General features: G+C 37.4%; 1 long non-coding RNA gene across 1 annotated transcript; it reads left to right on the top strand.

The window, feature by feature from the left end:
• Window positions 1–1,012: 1,012 nt before the first annotated feature.
• Window positions 1,013–5,057, top strand: LOC117599044 (uncharacterized). Its single transcript, XR_004579476.2, has 3 exons — window positions 1,013–1,329; window positions 1,837–1,938; window positions 2,028–5,057. It is a non-coding gene; the product is annotated as an uncharacterized LOC117599044 (long non-coding RNA).
• Window positions 5,058–5,391: the final 334 nt, after the last annotated feature.

The raw sequence follows: 5,391 nt of genomic DNA, 5'->3' as shown, positions 1-5,391 counted from the left end.
TTTTGACCTCCACGCATTTGAGGTACAAAGTAGGAAAAACATGCATGACTCCATGTTTGTCTTTTGGTAGCAACAAGCTAGCCAGCTGTAATGAATGACGCATATTTTCCTCCTCAAAACAGTGAACTGCATAATCAATGTTATAGAGTCAACAATCTAATATTTCTGCATGCTGATTGTTTACTGTGTGCTGCCATGTTGATTTGATGTCACTCCCTGAACTTGGAGGAACTCATAGTTCAGAAGCTTAGCCCAAGTTCACAAGTAGGAATTTCAAGTTAAGAGGCCAAACACAGCATATCTTAGTGGCTATCTGATAGCTAATTTGTTCGGAAATACAACTTTATGCAAAAATGTCTAATTATGTCTAATAACCTAAAAGTAAGATCACTTAGTCATCATTTTAGTCATCCCATGGACGTTAATAGCGTTAGCACTGTTAGCACTGCCACTAATAAATTTCAAATACATTTTGAACAATAAATAATCATACTTTTAATTCAAATACAATTAAATATATGTACAGAAAAGTTTAATTATGCGATACACTGATTTAATGTTATATAAAGTTAGTAAAAGTGTTTGGTGATGTCACTTACTTTTAAAATAAAGATATAAACAGACAATTACTTTATTTTCCAGAATTACGGTAACATTGTAATTTCGCTTTAGATTTTGATCTGCCAAGTGCTGTCACGCTGTTGAATTTTTTTTTTAACTGGCATACATGTGAGTCAAAATAACTTCCTCTACCTCTGAAAAACTATATTTTTGTCTTTTGCTCATCATTTCAGCTGTGAGCTTTGCAAGCTTTGGAGTTTTGTGGGTGTCATCCAATGCAAATCAGCTGTGCCTTGCACAAATATGGTAATTTATGGGTGACTGGTGTTACGTACCGTAATATTGTTTAATATTGTAATATTGTTTTTTTTCTGTCTGCCTTGTTTTGACCGTTACCACCTTTAGATCCTGGGATTGGACAACCGACCGGTCGATCTTCCCTGTTAACGTGATGATGACACCCACCTCTCTGAATCAATCAGGCACCATCAGTCTACTATAAGGACTCGGAAATGACGCAAGAGGAGCGCGCGTTTTTTTCTGATAGCTCTTGTTTGTCACGTTGTCCATCCTTCCCGAGTTGTTGCAATTGTGATTTGTTAGTTTACTTTGAGTTATTTCTGATCGCTCCCTTACTTTACATGTTGTAATCACCTGCCTCTGACTTGACTCTGGCTGTTTGCGCGATTAAGCTGTGATTTTGATTCCTCTTCCCTCTTTAAGAGTTGACGGTTGGATTTATCTCTCGACTCATCGTGTTGAGACGAGGTTAGTATGTCACGTGACCTACATAAAGCAACATGTAGAATATCGCTTGTATAAAAACACTAGGATAGGAGCAGGAGCTAATGCCTGTATTTGTTTTGTTAGTGAGCGTAGTTAGATTTGTTTTTTCTTTTTGTTTAGATTAGCGTTGAATTAGTTGGAGTTAGTATGTGTTTTGTTTTAATAATTTCTTTGCATTCAGCTCTGCTCACGTCTCACACGGTTGTTTTTTTTTTCCTTCAATTTATATAATTTGTAAACATCATCTCCCTTACTCTTTGACGTTTCTATCGTCACTGTAAATATGAAAAGCAATCGAGTGTTTTGATGGACATAATTCCTCACTAAAGTTTTTCTGATAAGCATTTTCCGGTTTCTGTGTGATTCATTACTCCACACATCTCATTCCTTAAGTAACAGACAGCCTCCCCGATTCTAAAAACATCTTTAATTCTTTTTTTTTTTTTTTTTAATTAATTTATTCTTTGTGTTGACTTCCTACATTCCTAGAAGCTAATTTTGACAACAACAGCAGCCAATTAGGAAGTCGTAACACACACCCTCCTGGCCTTTACAGTTATTTCCATTATGTAAAGACTTGAACATTAACAGGTAATTTAACAGTTACTACTTTTTTCAAACTTTACAATGCTGACAACCCATAAGATGTGTGTGTGTGTGTGTGTGTGTGTGTTTCATAGGACCAGCATAGTGTGAAGCGTGGAGCAACACATTTAAGAGTATCAAGATATCAGGTTACCAGAAGGGAAGCAACAAACAGTAGTGTAACCAAAGCAAAAAACAAAACAACCAAAAAAAAAAAAAAAAATGACGCAAGTGGTTTTGCAGGTGGGTGGGCCATAAAAGCAAACAAACCAAAAACAGACTAAGAAAATACGCTACATATGAATATTGATACACCTCTCTTTCTCAGGCATGGGTCATTTGTGTTTACTGAATAATTGTGAGATCCTATGATATAAATATTAACAGATTTACATTTGGTTAACAATGATTTGTTTTGAACAACATGTTTCTATTTATACAATCTTTAACACTATTGGTAATGCAATATTCACAATCTTACAATGCAATCTTACAAGGTATAACTACATAAACTGTTTTACATTTAATTAGAAATGAAATGCAATACAGCTTTTATAATAATGAATTTCTTTTTATAGGTTTTACAGTAAAATTCAAGGAATGGATTATAGACCAGTCTATAACATCTCACATTACTTCCATTTAATTGGATTCACAGATTTTCAACATCTTAGTATAGACTTTAATAGCTAATTCTGTTTTGTTTTTGGTAATTATGAAGCAAAGAACTTTGCATGCTCTGATGTACATTCTGATTGCATTAATTGCTGCTCTTGGGTGTGTTATGCCAATATTAATTGTTATCAGGATGTTTAATTTTTTTATTTATTTTTTTTTGTATTACTAAAAATGAATGTCTCATCCTAAGAGACCAAAGGCCAAGAGACAGCTGGTAGTTTTCACTCAGGCATTTTACTTTGGATGGCTGTTGACAGGTTATTTTGTACCAAATACCAAAGGTTTGTAAACATCACTAAATCATTACTTTTCTGCTCTGCTTTAGAATTTTATATGTGTAATTAGGGGGCCAAGCACTGATTGTGCACAGGCACCCTATAGTTATTCTACCTTCAGGACCATGGCCTGAGGCAATGCAACATGCTAAAAATGCTTACATCTAACTGCCATTTTTGCTACTCCTTGTCCAAATTGTGTCCATTCTTCACCAAGTTTGGCTCACATCATCTTGAGACCTGTCTGAATAACTGTCTACTGCCATTGAAGCCATTCAATGTGCTAGGAAATTTGAAAACTGTTTACCTGTAACGTGCTGGCAGATGCAAAAAAAGAAAACAGGATGTTAGGGTGTATCTCAGCAATGCATCTACATATCATCAGGAAACTTGATAAGTGTTTTCAGGACCAGGCCCTGAAATCACCCAAGAAGTTAATGACTGCATCACCTTGTGGTCAAGAACTCTAACAACTTTCATTTTTTTCCATGTGTCATTTGAAGAATTTGTGCAAGATTCACAGTTATTTTTTCCTATAATTCCCTGAAGTGAACACACATATGCTGAAGTGAGTGCATAACAAACTTCTGAAATTCATGTGTAAATTCAAGAAATTCTTCCTGTTTACAATCTTGGATGAAAATTTTTTTTTAACTACTCCTACAGATTATGTCCAATCAACACCAAATTTGGCATACATCATCTTCAGACTAACCTGGACAAACATTATCAAAAGAACTTTGATATTCCCAAGGGTTTGCCTGTAACTTAGTGTTTGGGGCTCAGTCTCAGTGTTTAAGTCTAGGCTAAAAACATATTTGTTTAGGCAAGTCTTTTGTGAATAGTTTTTTCTTAGGTACAGGGGCAGGTCTGAAGGGTTCACAGGCATAGAGTGTTGTGGTGAACTGGGATGTTTGGATGCTGTCGCCCCCCCACTCTCACGCATTCACTCAGGTTTGTTGACGGTGGAGTCGCTGGCCACTTTATGTCCCAGGGCTCCCTCATGCCTGCGTTACCTTCTGGTTCTCCCTTTTAGTTATGCTGTCATAGCTAGTCTTGCCGGAGTCCCTGCTTGCACTCTGCACGCAAAGTATATTGTCCTTAACCATTACGGGACAAAAGCTTTCCTAACAATCTCTCCCTCTCTCTCCACCTCTCTCTCTCCCTCACTCTGTCGAGCTACACATGCTACTTCTGAGATGCCAGTGATCCTGACCCCTTCTACTCCCTGCCTGACCCATCCTGATGCCCTACTTCTGGTTGGAGTTCTCATCGGTTGAGTTTGCTCGCTGCTGCTGGGGGTGGCCCCATATGGACGGCCTGAAGAACCATTTGGATTGCTGGGGGTGGTGCCACCTGGGGGCTGTGGAGATGGCTTGGGGATCACACATGGGAGCTGTACTGTAATGGCTTGGGACTGCGATTGCTGTAGTGGCTTTGGGGCTGCAGCTGCCACGAGCACCTTCGTACTCAGGACTCCATCAGTGGACAGTGGATAGATTTTAACCAACCGGACTTCTTGCAAAAACTGTGAAGAATTTACTGGTTGCACAATTGCACTATTTGTCCGTATAGTACACAATAATAGAAGGGATTTGTTTATAATTGCACTATCCGTTGCACCCAGATGAGTATGGGTTCCCTTTTGAGCCTGGTTCCTCTCAAGGTTTCTTCCTCATATTGTCTCAGGGAGTTTTTCCTTGCCACCATCACCTCTGGCTTGCTCATTAGGGATAAATTCACAAATTTACAATATATTTTTTGTGAATCCATTTATTTCTGTAAAGCTGCTTTGTGACAATGTTCATTGTTAAAAGCGCTATACAAATAAAATTGAATTGAATTGAAATTAATGTGTCAATAAATCTGATGGCAAAGCCGCCAAACAGGAAGTGAGGCTGTATCTCAGCAACAACCTTGCACACTGACACAAATCTTGGTAGGCATCTTCAGGACCATGCCCTGAGGCTATGCAACATATTTCATGACAGTGCAACATACTGGACAAAAGTTACAATAACATACCAAAAATGCTTCCATCTAAGTGCCATTTTTTGATACTCCTCAAATTTGGTCCAATCTTCATGAAATTTGATTCACATTATCTTGAGACCTGTCTAAACAACTATCTACTGCCATTCTAGCTGTTCAGTGTGCTATTATAAAGACAACACATAACTGACAGGGTTTAATATCAAATAGCATTTTTATTGAGCAATTTTCAATTAAAATCAACACTGCCATTTTGTTAATCAAACCTAATTTTGCACTGCTTCTGTGAGCATACATCAGTTGTTTGATATGGCCTGTAGAGATATCTCTAAAATTATTAAGCTGGTTTAATAGGTTAATTAATAAATTTCAAGTACTGACTGTGTTTTTATACTGTCTTCCTATTTTGCTGGATATAAAAAGTCTACACACCCCTTTTAAAATGGCAAGTTTTTGTGCTGAAAAAACGTAAACCAATATAAATCATGTCAGAACTTTTCCCACTCTCAATGTG

Source organism: Pangasianodon hypophthalmus, chromosome 14 (genome assembly GCF_027358585.1).
Source record: "Pangasianodon hypophthalmus isolate fPanHyp1 chromosome 14, fPanHyp1.pri, whole genome shotgun sequence".
Lineage (NCBI taxonomy): Eukaryota > Metazoa > Chordata > Actinopteri > Siluriformes > Pangasiidae > Pangasianodon > Pangasianodon hypophthalmus.
Note: the sequence above shows the minus strand (reverse complement) of the source record. Positions and strands in the feature narration are given on the sequence as shown.